General features: G+C 42.9%; 1 long non-coding RNA gene across 1 annotated transcript in view; it reads right to left on the bottom strand.

Moving 5' to 3' along the window:
* Positions 1–14151, bottom strand: part of LOC123613787 (uncharacterized) — a 60158-nt gene that overhangs the window by 7580 nt on the left and 38427 nt on the right. The window contains exons 4-5 of the long non-coding RNA XR_012509775.1: positions 5945–6085; positions 4017–4176 (exon numbers count right to left, since the gene is read on the bottom strand). This is a non-coding gene — a long non-coding RNA (uncharacterized LOC123613787). The remainder of the gene's footprint in view (positions 1–4016; positions 4177–5944; positions 6086–14151) is intronic.

Below are 14151 nucleotides of genomic sequence, written 5' to 3'. Positions count from 1 at the left end.
CCTTTCTTTTCAGTACTGGTAACATTCCGTTGTCTGGATGTACCATGGTTTATTCTTCCCTGCACCTACTGAAGGACATCTTGGTGGCCTCCATGTTTTACCAATTATGAATAAAGCTGCTGCAAACATCCGTGTACAGGTTTTTGGCAGGGTTATTTTCTACTCCTTTGTGCAAATAACAGAGAGACTGCTGGACAAAAGCATGTTTGGTTTTGTAAGAACCGCCAAACTGTCTTCCCAAGCGGCTGTACCATGTCGCATTCCCACCAGCAATGAACAAGAGTTTGTTCCTCCACATCCTTGCCAACATTTGGCATAAGTTTTCTTCTCCTTCATATTTTATATGGCAGTCAGCACTTGTTAATAGATTATTATTTAAAGAAATAGATTAAGATAAACAGTATTACAGTCAGAGATTGTTGTGTTTGTTTTTTAAATCAGGAAATCCCCGCTGTATTTACCGGAGAGGAAGACCTGCGCTGGGAGCACCCTCCCGCCGCTCGCCTGCCCCCTGCCGGCCGCACCTCGCCTGGGACATTGTCCTGCGCGGGCGTCTCCCTGGGGTTCCCTGTGCCTGCGGGACGCGCTGGGAAAGGATCCCGCCTGGAGCCTCGCCCAGGAAGAGCAGAAAGGCACGCGGAACCCTCAGGGTTTAGGCGCCGGCAGAGCTAGATAAGGGAGCCCGAGCTGAGGTCGCAGCCACAAAGGTCTGGCGAATCCCCGCCAATTTAATGGTCCCGCGCCTCTGCTTCCAGTATCAAATATCACCAGGACACGCAGACACCACCCACAGACCCGACCTCTGTTCTGACACTCGAATCATCTCAGTCCCGCGTCCAGTGTCCTAAGGGACATCCGGGACTCCTTGGCACCTCCAGGCACTTGGGGACAAAAAGATTTCTGGGCTCCTTAAGAGCATCCCGTTTCACATCCTGGAAAATGACTGTCCTCCGTGGCCATCCACGTCCTCCTAACTCGCTTCCCTGCGTCGGGGACCCCTGGCCCGACAGAAGTTAAGATCTTTCCCAGGCCGGCGTGGGATCTGGCACGCTGAAGGGGCGGCACGCATCCCTCGCGTAGCTCCCGGGATCCGGGTGTCCCGAGCGCTGCCGCGCCCAGCGCTCCTCCCTCGGGCGGGCACCCACTGACCCCTGCGATGGCCCTGGACGCTCCCAGCCGCCGCTGGAACACCTTCTCCTGAAAATGTACGCCTTCTTCTGAGAGGGAGGGTTTCTTGGGAAGGAGGCGGCTCCAGGCAGCGATGATGCCAGAACCTGGGCAGAGCCTAAGCTCCCACGGGGACTCCATGCAGCGCCCTTGAACCCGAGGAGAGGCTGGGGCTGGGAGTCTCCAGACCTGCAGAAGGGTCTGAGGGCAGCCCTCTTTTCTCACCTCTGCTCAGGGGCCAGGACTTCTGGGCTGGAGGGGTTCACCTGAACGGCTTTTGCCTGATCCGTGGACATGAAGTCTTTATTTACTATCTTTGATTCAATATTTTTCTGTAGCACCACTTACATTTTTTACTAGACACATTGATTTTTTAACAGAAAAAAATCATAGTTATTGTGAAAAGATAGAATTCCTTGATATTTTAAAAGGTAGCAATCAATACAGTGAAAACTTTCTAAACAGGTAAAGAATAAATACAAATAATCGAATCGATTTAAGAAAAGCATACAATATCAAATTCATGAAAGAGGAGACAAATTGTTCATAGTAAGACCGTCTGAAATAAATTTATCTTTATATATTCTTAAGATAATGATATTTACTTCTTTATGAAAAAAGATGTCTCATGTAGAAATGTGCTCAAATTTTACATAACCCAAATTCATTTAACTCATTTCCAGGCTCTGACATTTTTAAGTCATTTTGGACAAAACTTGCTACTTTGTCTTTACTCTTTCATGCATTTTCTTATTAAGTAATTTATAGCAACGAGTTCTGGAATTAGGGGTTTCATATAGGGGAGCCATGAGGCCATAACTTCAATCCAAACAACTATTTTTTCATCAGTAGAATTCCTGACATAGTCATCTAATTTAAAAATTCCATGTCTTTAAAAAAAATTCCATGTCAGATTATTTCTATGAAGCCCAGATTAAGAGTCTGCCCAAACTGCCCCTCGAATACACTCCTCGTCCTCTCCAGGTTGTCGACAGGAGATCCAAATCACTAGTCAGCGCCAGAGAGTTGTTGTGCAAAGGGCCTTGGACGTGGGACGAGATGGAGCCCTATTTGCAGGCTTGTGGGCTAGGCCGCCTCCACCCCAGGAGGGAGGAGGTGGCGGTGCGCCCCTGAGCCGGTGGATTCCAGGTCAGATTTGAATCCATACCAGTTGGAAAAGGAGGTGCTGATTTACAGATCGAGGCCTTTTGACCTTTTCTCTTGCTCTGGCAAGATGCAGACCCGCACCCTCCACTGATGCTTTGCGCCTCCGCAGTCAACAAGGATGTCTTAGCCTTGGGGGGAATGGGACCCTCCAGGCCCGGGCAGGCGCCGGGTAATCCTCACCAAATCCTGGCTGCTTCTGTAGGTTTTGTGGTGGTTCAATTGATTTTATCAAAAATGACGCATCCTGCCTGAGATCCCTTTTTCATCCACGCACTCCCCTTTCACAAACACAAAAAGGAGTGTGCAGAAAAATGCAGCGTTCCCTTTAATCCTGGAGCTGTGGATGAATGAGGGAGGCAGCCGCTGCTCAGTAAACGTTCCAACCCCATCCCTGTCCCTCAAGCCCTTCATTGTGCCATTTGAGCTGTACCCTCCCCGCTGTTTCTAATCTAACCCATTCTTACTGTTATAAGCTCTCTCCTGAAATTACCTATCTTGCATGCTGTCTACATGTTTCATAAAAGCCTTTAACATACTAATCATAGTTATTTTAAATTCTTTGGTAGTTCTAACATTTGTGTTGTATCCAAATCTGGCCCTGAAGACTGCTTTGTCTGTCCAAACTGAAATTTTTTTTGCCATATGATATGTCTCATACTTTTTTGTTGAACCCCTGACTATTATATATGACAACAGAAACTGACCCCGGGGCCGGAGAGGGGGGTTTCTAGATTACGACTGTGGTTTAATAAGCGTTACTGACGTCGCCCAAAGTGCCCTCATTTGTACTTTCCTCTCGTGCCCTTTCACTTCCCCTCTCAGACCTTTCATTTGGTGTGGACCCAGATGACCAGGAACAGGCCACAAACCTGACCAAGGTCTTGGGAATTCTAATAGCTGAGGGGGCTCCTATCCTGCTGACTTCTAGAATGGGGAGGATCAATTGAACCTCACTGTGTTTAACTTCATTTTACCTTCAGGGGATATATTGGTTGCATTATTTTTTTTTAAGTGGTGAGAGTGTTAACTATGTACAGTTGTCTTTTCTATTTTATTTAAAAAAAAAGTAATCTCTTTTATTATGTTGGGTAGGATATATGCACTTTTCATTTGCTATCTGAACTTGCTAGAGATGAAAACATACATCAGTGTGGAGATCCAGCCAAATGCATGAACACAAAGCACAGAGGACTCGCCTTCCAGAGAGTCCCTGTCAAACTCAAGGGCAGTGTAGAATTCTCTTCTCCCTCCAGTGATCTGGCTAAATCCTATTCCTCCCTTAGTCCTCAGTTTACTGAATAGATTAGGTCAATTAGAATATGACCATCTCTCCATCTTTTGCTCTAAGAGAAAGTTGGTTGGGGAATAATCTGGGGATTAAATTTATTTCTATGCAGTTGTAGTAGAAAAGAAACAACTAGACTTTCAGATATTTGCTTAGGGATTAGTAAGTAATCTAACAACACCCTCGTCTTTGGGAGGGTCCAAGAATTGCTACGTGCTTCTAAGTTTTGTATTGATTTTGGCACTGGCCAAAATGGAATAAATTCTCCATAGTCTATCTCACCTGCAGATTACAGCTGAAAACTCTGAACTGACCATAAAAAATAACCATGAGAAGACTGTGAAAAATTAAAAATAGAAGGTAAAACGAAGAGAGAAGTTAAGACTTGAGTAATTACCCACAATGGAGGTGAGTTTCGTGGAATTATTTTTCTTCTCTTTCCCGGCATTGGCTGAATCAAAGGGAGACTCCACGCTCTCATCCGTTCAGCATGAGCTTTACAGCAAAAACTCAAACATAAACCCCCAGTGTCTCACCAGAGGACTAACCAGAGGGTCCTGCCAACAAAAAAGTGGGGGAGGAAGTCATTTTTTTTCTTTTTATGTTTTTTTCCTTTTTTCTCTTCCAGCCTTGCCCCAAAAGATCAGCCACAGTCACAAAGGTGCAGTGAGTGGCAACAGGGAAACGGCAGGCGTGGTAGCTTTGGCACGGGCACCTGTCCCCAGAGAGAGCCCCTTTTTCAGGCCAGAGGAACTGGAGAAACAGGTCCCCTGTTGTCCAAAGTGTGTTCTGTCTCTGCTTGGACTTGGGGACATTCACAGTCCCAGGCCAGAAAGTGGCTTTACCTCTGGGAGAATCTCTGGTTTTCACGGCTTGCTTACACATCATTAGGAGAAACCAGAGAAGCCTGTAATGGGCTGCATTTTCCCCATGGGTGGGATGATACCCGCCCCCACCCTGGTGCTCTCACAGGTCCTGTCCTGTGAGGATTCTTCACTCTGGATGGTGGGGACTATTCCTACTACTTCTTTGGGGTGGTTCCTTCCTTATTCTTGGATGTTTTCCTCACAAGCATTCGCTGATCTGTACTCAGACGTGGGTCCCAGCTGGGGGGCCCCCTGCACAGCGGCTCTCTCTGTGACACTCTCCCGTCAACTGGTACGCAGCCCTGGGACCTCCAGCCACCCCGACTTTCCAGAACTTCTAACCCCGAGGAGTTGAGGAGTCAACGCAGGGAGGCCACTGGGCTCTGTCTGGGCTCCCCATCCCTGTGTGGAGTCTGGAGGTCTGCAGGCAGTGAACTGGGACCGTCACTGGGCTCCGCTCCGCTGGCCCCTCTCTCTCTAAGCTGACTCTCCTGTCAAATGTCTGACCACTGTTGTTTCATGCATCACATTTCTGAGTTTTCCTTGTTTAAGGTAGAAGAGCAAATCCCATCCCTGCTGCTTCATTTTTGTTCAAAACAGAAGCCTGAGAGGATTTTATTAAGTTGCAGATTTGATTCTGTTAATATATATACAGCTATTCATTTCACTTACTTCTATCTTCAGTGAGATTTAGCAGTGTGTATCTCTCAATGAATTTACCCATGTCATCTAAACTCTCCAGTTTGTCAGCATTGGCCTTTGGTAGATATTCGTTTTGCTGAATAAATTATGTCAGCCACATTTTGATGGTGTTGGGGTGGGGGCTTCCATCTGAGTTCCCAGAAACTAAACTCTAAGCCCTTGTTGCACCGTAAGGCATGGGCCCCACCAAAGGGTGATGTGGGGTGAGTGTGTCCCCTCCATCCCATCCCCATGGCAGGAAGTCCCCAGTGGAAAGTGGAAAGAGAAGCTCTTCTGGGTGATTACTAAGCACAAATCTAACTCCGAAGAGGAGGAATCCCATGACCTTTGAGACAAACGTGTCAGTGGTGGGTCAGAAGGAAGAGGGGTCAGAGAGCTCCAGGATCATGGTGACTGTGGTCCATCAGGACCCTGCCTCCCCAGGTGTCCTCCTCCTCCGAGGGCTAAGGACGCCGGCGTTGAGTCCCCCTCACTCGTGTGGGTCCACTGTTTTAGAAGCCTGCAATCAGGACTGCCAAGCACTACCCATGCCTCTGGATAAAAGCTTTCCTGATTCCTCTGAGCACTGTTACCCCTGGTAACACCTAAGCACTGCCCTACGCAGGAAGGAACTTGAAAGGCTCTCTTGGGTATCACTGGCCTTTCTCCCCACTGTGCCCCAAGTACCAGAAACCAGATGCCCCCAGGCACCATCGCTTTGAAGACGAATACAACCTACAGGCTTCAAAACGTGCTCAGTGCCAGCCACCTTACTTACCTCATTACTTCCCCCACTGTGATGGGCCGAGGAGCCTGCAGGCTTGACCCAGCATTCAGCACAGTGCTGGGCTACTGTGGTGGCTGGGGCTTCATGAGGTGCAATCCATGGTCCCGCGTGTGTCCAGCATAAGATGCTGTACTAAAAGCCAATGAGGCCAGAACAAGGGAAAAAATATTTTAACAGGTAATTGAAAAGTGGGAAGGTGGACACTAACTCCTCCAGTTTCCCTGCTGCATTTGCCTGAATTAGGGGCAGGGGAAAGCAAAGCCAGGAAGCTTCAGCTCCTACTTTACACCCTGTTGGATGCAGTGCCTTTGAAGGACCCCATGGCCACCGGGCTCCCAGTAGAAGTCTCACTGACACCAGGGTGTCGCCCTTTCTCCAGGATCTGGTACTCCAGGGGCTCTCCATCCTCTGCCCACCCTTCTTTCTCAGGGCAAGTTGGGGCAGCTTCTGTCCAGTGCACCCAAGCCCCATCCCCAAACTTCACAGCCCTCCAGACCTGCTCTGCCCAGCAGGTGATCGGCATGTATTTCCCAGCATTTGCAGAGCCCAGGAGCAAAGAGGGAACACCAGGGCTCCTGGGCTGCAGGGTTGATTTATTTGGTTTATTGTGATTATACTGATTTACAATGTTAACAGATTTTTATTAAATACTTAATAGATATAAGACTATGTATGGAATATGTATAAATTAGGAATAAAGCATTGCCCTTGACTCTCAAACCCCATGTGTGCCCCTTCCTGTTCCCATCTCGCCGCTATGAGCGTCAGCTCCCTGGCAGTTTGTTCTGTTTCATGCACTTGCTTTCCTTTATCACTTTACATCTGTGTTTCTAACCCTCAATAATATATTCTACAGTTTTGCAGGCTTGGAATTTATAGAACTATCATATTCTGTGTATTCTTCTGTGATTTCCATTTTTTCCTCAACATTACCTTTCTGAGATTGATCAGATTTCTGGTATGTAGTAAAGTTTATTAATTTTCATTACACTATGTTTTTGTGATTAAAAAAAATTTCCCAGCTTTACTGAGATATAATTGACAAATAAATATGTATATTTAAAGTGTATAATGTGATGATTTATATATATATGTATATATACACACACTGTGAAATGATTACCATGATCAAGTTAATTAACATATCCATCACCTCACATATTTACCTTTTATGTACTTGCGTGTGGTAAAACTCAACATTTACTCTCTTAGCACATTTCAAGTGTTAGAGTCACCCTGCTGTCCATCAGATCCTCAGAACTTGTTCATCTTGTATCTGAAAGTTTGTACCCTTTGGCCAGCATCTCCCCATTTCCCATACACCCTAGCCCCTGGAAATCACATTCAATTCTCTGTTCCCATGAGTTTGACTTTTTTTTTTTTTTAATTCAACGTATAATTATACTACGTGGTGTTTGTATCTTTCTGTCTGTCTTATTTCACTTAATGTGATGCCCTCAAGGTACATTCATGTTGTTGCAAATGGCAGGACTTCCTTGTTGTTTAGAAAACACACACACTGAGGTTGCTCCCATGTCTTGGCTATTGTGAATGTCGCCGCAGTGACTACTGAGGGTGACGGCATCTTTTCTCAATATCAATTTTAATTCCCAGGAAGTGGGCTTGCTGGGTCACACTGTAGCTTAATTTTTAATTTTTTAAGAAACCACCAAACTATTTTCCATAATGGCTGTACCGATTTTTATTTCTACCAACAGTGTATAAGTTTTCCCTTTTCTCCACACCCTCACTAGTATTTGTTATCTCTTACTGTTTTGTTAATAGCCAGCCTGACAAGCTGATATGTCACTTTGGTTTTGATTTGCATTTCCCTACTAATTAGTCATGCTGAGCACCGTTTTGTGTACCTGACCATTTGTATATCTTATTTGGAAAACTATCCATTCAGATTCTTTGCTCCATTTTTCAATTGGGTAATTTGTGTTTTTTGCTGTTCAGTTCTATGAGTTTCTTATATATTTGGATATTAACCCCTTTTGAGATTTATGTTTTACAAATATTTCCTCCCCTTTGGTAGACTGCTTTTTCATTTTACCCATTGTTTTCTTTGCAGTTCAGAAGCTTTGAGTTTAATGTATCTTGTTTGTTTTTTACTTTTTTTTGTCTGTGTTTTTGGTATCATATCTAAAAAATCATTGCCAAGACATCAATCATTTCCCTTTGATTTCTATGGTCATTTTCTCCTTCTTTGTGCCAATGGACCATGGCTTAGTTGTCACAGTGTCCTGAGGTCATAAAAATCTGAGAATTATCCTTGATAGTTTTACCCATAAAAGAACACTTCTCTAAAGTACTATTTACAATAGCCAAGACATGGAAACAACCTTAATTTTCCATTGACAGATGACTGTATAAAGGAGATGAGCTATTATATATACGATGGAATACTACTCAGCCATAAAAAATAATGAAATAATGCCATTTGTGGCAACATAAATGGGCTAGAGATTATCACACTAAGTGAAGTAAGTCTGACAGAGGACAAATATCACATGATATCACTTATATGTGAAATCTAAAAAAAAAATGATATAAATGAGCTTATTTACAAAACAGAAGCAGACTCACAGACCTAGAAAACAAATATATGGTTACCAAAGAGGGAAAGGGAGGGGAGGGATAAATTAGGAGTTTGGGATTAGCAGAACTACTATATATAAAATATATAAACAACAAGTTCCTACTGTATAGCACAGGGAACTATATTCAGTATCTCGTAATAGCCTATAATGAAAAAGAATATGAAAAGGCATATATATGATTTTCTGGATTTGAGGTTCCTCTTTCCATTGTAGTGCCTCTCAGCCACCTCTAAAAGCTTTTCATCCAGCTGTAATCCTGTATCTGATCATCTGGTTCCTCTCTAGTCTGTGTTCTCTTGCTCTCTTTGCAAATCGGGCCCTTATACAATACTTATTATTTGGGAAAGGTTGCTTTCATTGAAAGATGGAATAAAAGTTAGGTATTTCTGGCTTAGTGAACTGCCTCTTCTTCCTGGATATTTAGAGAAACTGGCTTTAATTCTTGAGAAATTAAAAACATGACAAAAATGGTTCTGTGATGAATACCTCTCTAAAGGCAATATTTATAACTTCCTTGAAATTTTAGCTGCTTAGTTGTTTTATTTGCTCATGGAAGTGACACTGTACGAGTTCCTTTCTGTACTCATCAAAATTAGTTTATTGTATAATAAATTCTATTATTTTTCCTGGTTTCTGAATAGCCCAAACTGTGTTTTTCCAGTAGCATTCGATTTTCTTTCTCTCTTTTTTATTTTTTAACATTTTTTATTGACTTATAATCATTTTACAATGTTAGCATTCAATTTTCTTACTGTTCATTTTACCTCATTTCTTATCCACTCGTCTACAAATCCAAGTGTTTTCTCCTGAAACCCTGTTCACTAGGAATTTTGTGTGAAATGGAGGCTGTGATGAGAAAGGAAGGGAATGAAGAGCAACAGGGAGTATTTGTGGAGAGCTTCTGTCTCATCCTTCCAAGAAATATAGTTTCTTTCTGTCATTATCTCTAATTCTCTGGGGGCAGTGGGGCGGGGGATGTTGACTCTTCCTTTTTGCATTGGCCTGATGTTTGCTCATTAGAGGCCCCCTTTTAGCTAGCACTTAATTTTTAAAAATCACCCTGGTGCACTACACAGGATGTCCGGGCAGCTGGTTGTCATGACAACTCCCCGGGCTCACGCTTCCTCTGCCTCTTCCCTCTGCCCCACGGAAGCCCACACGGGACGGGGCATGGACCCGATTCACAAGCTTGTCTTCACTTATCTAGATATTAACTGAGGTCACTCTGCTCCTTAATAAATAGAAACATTTGGCTAAGAACCATTCACCTGGATTTTGTCTGAAACCTAATGACATTTTCCCCTTACATTTCTCTAATTCTGAGGGATTCATGTCCTACTGGTCATGTAATTCCCTGACCTACCTTAATAATATTGGTTCAAGTTCTGGCTCTTTTCACAGATTCAGATCAGCTGCAACTACTCAGGTCATGTAGATTCAGATACAAAATAATTCCTTTCTTTGATTTCAACAATGTCACACAAAAATGCTTGTTACACATCACATCCAACTGTTTCCCAATTCTTTCCAATAATTCTTTCCAGTGATTCCTGCTGCAGCAGAAAGGCTGATCTCCCCAAACATCATCCTTGGATACCTAGGAATTCTATGACACTGGTTTTATGACTGTGATAAACCTCATGATTCTGAAATTCTCAAGGAATGTTTTATCAGGTTCCGGACTAATATCCACTAATAAGAGATAAAACATTTAGTCTAAAGAATTATAATCTCAAAGAACTGAGTAACCAAAAAAACAAAAACAAAAGCAAAAACAGAAACAAAAAAGGTTTTCCTAGAGCTCTTTTTTTTCCTGGATTCACCCCAAGACCAAAAGAAGGCCCCAGTCTCTAAACTGCACAGCATACGCTCACAGAAAACCCCAGGAGACCCTCTCCTTCTAGTCAGAGGACCAGGAAAGAGGCCCCTGCAAACAGAAAAGTGTGTTGGGTCGGGGGGTGGGGGGGAAGGGGGGTGCCTCATGTTTTTTCTTGTTTTCTCTCCAATGCCTGACCCAAGGCCAGGCCTAATCAGGAAGCCGAACCACGTGGGAACAGCAAGATGGTACTAGTCAGGGGAGGGTACAGCTCAAGTGATAGAGTGAATGCTTAGTATGCGTGAGGGTCTGGGTTCAAGCCCAGTACCTCCATTAAACAAGTAAATCTAATTTTCTTCCCCTCCCCCTCAGAAAGAACTAAAAAAAAAATTTTTTTAAGAGATGGCACTAGTTCAATTTCCCATTTCCTATGTCATTCTTTTTGCCTAGTATGTAATTCACTCTGAGTGAGCCTGGGCCATATAGTTTTCCACTATAATTCACTCTTCATCTTGTAAATAGGATTACAAGGGTATATTCAGTTACGAAAGACTGGCATAGGCAAATAATGAACTTACTCCTAAAAGTAACTAAAAATAGGCAATAAATAAGAAGTGATTATTTCTGAAACTAATTAATACGCAAATAATAAAAGGAGAAAGAATACCCAGTCTCTGTTTCTGTAAGTCAGCCTAGTTCGGTGTTTCTCAAATGCTAGCAGTCATCAGAATTACCTGGAATGACCGACAAACCACAATTTTCAGGCCCCACTTACATAACTTTGAATCAGTAGGTCTTGGGTGTGAGTCCAGGATTTGATTTCTAACAAGGTTCAGGTGGTCCTGCTGCTATTGGAGCTGGAACCAAACTCTGAGAACCACTGGCCAAGGTCATGTCTTTATTCCATATTGTCCTCAACTAGGATCTTCTTACATAAATATACTAAGTTTAAAAATTTGCCCCGCTCTCTTTATTAGTGACATTTATTGGCATTTAAAAACAAAAAGAGGGTATAGTTCAGTGGTAGGGGGCATGCTTAGCATACACGAGGTCCTGGGTTCAATCCCCAGTACCTCCACTAAAAAAAAAAAAAAAAAAAGACAATTATATGAAGTATAAACTTAGGCCAGTGTAAGGGAGTGGCATTTGAAGACAAACTTGAAGGGTAAATAGCGTGGGGTGGGTGGAGATCCTGAAGTGGGAAGGAGCTTGATACTTATCAGCACGTGACTGAAAAGAGCCATTGGATCGAAGAAAGGGCAAGAAACAACACTGAGGATGTCGGTGCAGGAGCAGCCTTTCATGCTGGACCTACGTGGCCTTTAGTGTTGTCTGCAGCGATGGTCTGAGGGCAGACCCTCAGCGGATGACAGATTCAGAGCTCACTCCTCGGCACGAAGCTCTCAGGGATGCCCTGCGCCCAGCTTAGACCTATCCCGTTTGAGAATCAGTCAACTCCCTCTGCAGAAAAAGAAACCGACCTAACATCTTGTACGGAATTGTCTTCGGTGGGCTATTCCGTACTATGTTTTAGTTCTGTCATAGTTTAGTTGTGACTGTGAATAGGTGACTGTGAAGTAAGAACAAACATAACTGCCTAGAAATAAAACGAGAGGGAATTAGTGTTTGTAGAAGGAGCAGAGGGAGCACTTGAAAAGAGAGCCAAGCACCATATGGGGGGTACCAAGACCCTGGAAAGTTTAAGGGGACAATATAAAAATTGTCACAGCCAGTACTTTTAATTTTATGTGCATACAAGCCTTTTGTGATTTTTAATTGCTGAAATAAACGAAATAGCACCGTATTGTATCTGCAGCTGGGAGAACTCTGAGTGGTTGCAGCTAACTCAGTCTCTGATAAGTTCGAGAACCTGAACTAATTCTGTTAAGGTGGGAGGCCTTCTGTGTCCAAGAAAAGATGAATCCCACAGACTTAGCACAAATGTTATGGAGGTCACTGGACTTAGAACATTATCTGCACGGAGCATTTGGAGCCAAACAATTCTGTTTCTTAAGGAGCAGAGTGACTCCCATTAATACCAGGGTAACTGAAGGAACAGTTGTATGTCTGCACTGTGTACTGTCCTGCGGGAGCTGCTGTGGCGTAAAGTGAAACAAGCAAGAAAGAGCAGAACCTCGTGAGTTCCCATGAGAAGCAGCAGCTCTGACATCAGCTGTCCTCTGTGCCCAGGGAATTAACGCTGGTCCTTAAAATTTAAATACTAGCCATACTATCAGTGGGTCTCTAATTTGCAAAAGACCAATATACAAAGGAAGAGTCAACACTTTCCTCCAAGAATCATTTACTAGGAAGGATAAGAGACACACCAGAAAGATTACCCCATTATTGAATAATAATTATGAAGGAAGAAAACACGAAGGAATATAACTACTGCCAATAGGATCTGATTTGACCAATAATATTGGGTGATACAAGTCTTAAAAAAAAAAAAAGGGATGCCCCTTACATATTACATTCTACAATAGAAAAGTGAGAGATGGAGGATCCTATTCTATGGTTTTTATAATCCACTTACAGTACATGTGATTGAATCCTGCTGATGAAATTACGGAAATATGACTTTAAGCCAAGACCTAATCTGTGTTTCAAAAGAGGCTAGGCAGAGGTTTCTTTCTCCTTAGCATCAAACAAAAGATCACAGGGAAAAAATAGTTCTGTAAATAGGACCCATAATTCTCAATTATTTTAAGCAGTGTTTTCACAAGTGGCAATCTCCACAGAGAGGGGAGAAGGGAGAAGAGGTATAATTCAGTGATATATTCTCTTTCTATTCAAGGAGTAACATACAGATCCTTGTGCTAGAGTTAAGATCTTATTGTTTTAAATATTGTTATTTACACTTTCTCTATAAAGCTATAAATTTCACAATACAGGTAGCCATGCATGAAAAAAGTCAGTGCAGCACTAGATAATTTTTATACATCTTTTTCTTCTTACTGATAGAGGCAAGAGTCTCACGGTCCCGCTGTCTCCTTTGGGTGTTAAGTATAGTACTTGGAGGCACAGAAAACAGGGTGGAGAAAATGAAGAGCTAGCCACTATCAGTGTAGGTCACCCTGTTTTATCAATTTCCTAGGGTTCCCACAACAAATTACAACAAATTGGACAGCTTAAAACCAATGTATTCTCTGACAGTTCTGGAGGCTGGAAATAAAGGTGTTGGCAGAGCCACAGTCCCCTCAAAGACTCTGAAAGATCCTTCTTTGTCTGTTCCAGTGTCTGGTGGCTCCTGCATTCCTTAATTTGTGGCAACTTAACTTTAATTTCTGCCTCTTCACATGGCCTTTTTTCCTGCATCTAAAATAACCACTTCCTTCTCTCATCAGAACATCAGTCAGTAAATTGAGGACCCACCCTCCACCCAGCATGATCTCATTGTGACATCCTCAATTTGATTACATCTGCAAAGACTCTATTTCTAAAATAGGTCACATTTAGAGGTACTGAGTGTTGGAATTTGGACATAATGTGTTTGGCGGTGGGGGGTCCACTTTTAACCCAATACTCCATCCAATGGATGAAAGATTGTTGTCTGAAAATCTTGAGGTTTCAGTTTTTACTGAGGGTATTAAAAACCTCAATTTTTTTTTCTTTGCTGTATATGTAGATTCTATGCAGCAGGGACAGAAGTTGTTGAAGCAAGGCTTCAGATGTGCCAGGTTTTGCCCAATGAAGTCCTTAGCATTCTTTTCTAGATCTAGAATTACTGGGTCAGAGGCAAACATATTTTTAAAAATAATTTTAATGCAAATTTGCAA

This window comes from Camelus bactrianus, chromosome 10, assembly GCF_048773025.1.
Source record: "Camelus bactrianus isolate YW-2024 breed Bactrian camel chromosome 10, ASM4877302v1, whole genome shotgun sequence".
NCBI classification, from domain to species: Eukaryota; Metazoa; Chordata; class Mammalia; order Artiodactyla; family Camelidae; genus Camelus; species Camelus bactrianus.
The sequence above is the reverse complement of the archived record's forward strand: the minus strand, read 5'-3'. Positions and strand labels throughout refer to the sequence as shown.